The sequence below is a fragment of the Microplitis mediator genome, chromosome 7 (genome assembly GCF_029852145.1).
Source record: "Microplitis mediator isolate UGA2020A chromosome 7, iyMicMedi2.1, whole genome shotgun sequence".
Classification (NCBI taxonomy): Eukaryota; Metazoa; Arthropoda; class Insecta; order Hymenoptera; family Braconidae; genus Microplitis; species Microplitis mediator.
The window spans coordinates 4,686,908-4,688,692 of NC_079975.1; positions in this window are offsets into that span (position 1 = coordinate 4,686,908).

The window sequence follows — 1,785 nt, forward strand, 5'->3', positions numbered from 1 at the left end:
AAATTAAAGTTTGATTATTAAAATCAATGAAAGACTAAATAAATAAATTTTATAGTAATTTTGTTTGTCAATCATTATTTTTATTTTAAGTTATTATTTATTTATTTCAATTAATAAAATTTTAATGTCTGTCAATGCGGATCAATATTTATTTATTTATTGATCTATATATCCATGCTTCAGGTTAGATTTATCTATCTATTGCATATAAATTTTTGGAGTAATTCGGAGAAAGATACATTAATTTGAATTAATTGTTAATTTATCTGGGTATTTTTTAAAAAATCGTTTTATTTTTCCGAGGAACTGATAATTTTAATAACCTCGAAACCTAAAATTTTAAAGTGACAGTTTTTTGAAAGCCGCCATGTTTCTCTTGGATCTCTAGTAAAACTGGCCAGTTACTTGACAAAAACTAGAGATTCCACTGGCCAGTTTCTGGTTTAAGTCTAGTAAAACTGGTCAGTTACTAGACAAAAACTTGATTTCATTTCTACTAGGGTTTAGAGCAAGATTTTTTTTTATTCCAAAATTTTTATTTGCGGTGTAGGAAATAAAGGGAAGTTGGACACCCTAGACTGTAATCAAATTTTTTTGTGTTGTGTCACATCTTACCCCGGTCTATTTTCTATTTGAAGTTTATCAGACACTTGATAATTTTTTTATTATGAAAAAAAAGTAGACATAAATTTTCGATTATTGCATTAAAAACAACGACATAAAAATTATATGACTGTTGCGGTAAATGAAAGATATAAAAACTATATAAATATATAAATCAGTTTTATCCCTTATAAGTATATTTAATCGAGTGTACAAAGAGTAAATAAAATAAATCTCTACAGTGTGAATTTTGCATAAAAAATTTCAAGTCTAAAAAACAATTTTTTTAATTTCTAAAATTTATTTAAAATTCAAAATCTATAAATTTTTATTTAAGATGATTATATTTAGGGAGATTTGCAAACTGAAAATTTATTAATCTGTAGTTGATTAATTAACTAATATCCATAAATTAAAAAGTTTCCGAGCTGTTTATTGAGAGAAATATAAATATTTAAATTCAAAACTCTTGAAAGTTAGGAGAATAATAGACAACTTCTATAAGACAATAGTTAATTGAATTCATAGCACGAAGTAGACTATAAATAAATTTTATTTACTTATTCAAAACTTATCCTTTGTATTTTATTTACTCACTCCTCTGAGCAGCTTAAAGCGTTTTACCAAAATTAAGTTGAATTTATTATAATCAAATTTATCTTTTTTTCCGTTACTTTAATTTGTCATAGAAATAAAAAATGACTAGAAAAAAAAGTAAGCAAAACATTAGGGTCATAAATATTTCAATGTCGTATTTTGGTGGCTAGAAAAAAATCGTCATCTTATGAAAACATCACAGTACATATATATACTGTTATATCATCCTTCAAGTTACATCCACAACTGAGATGATAACGGAATGAAGAATATAAGGATAAAAAGCTTTCTACCGTGAATTATTAATCTCAAACTACTTTACTACATATATTTATATCTTTACAAATAACAATTTCGTGCATTATAAATTGTCTCTTCTGTACAATAAATTTTTTTTTTGTAGATAAAATTTTATTATAAATATATGAATAATAATGTTAGTCATTAATATTACATTATTGTCAATTTTTGAAATGTACAGTCGACTACCCGTCATATGCCTCTTCCCCTCAATCGGAGTTACTGAGTCCAAACAGCTTCCCCACTTAATCACTCTAAAGAGTTTCGTACTAGAGAACTCGTTAT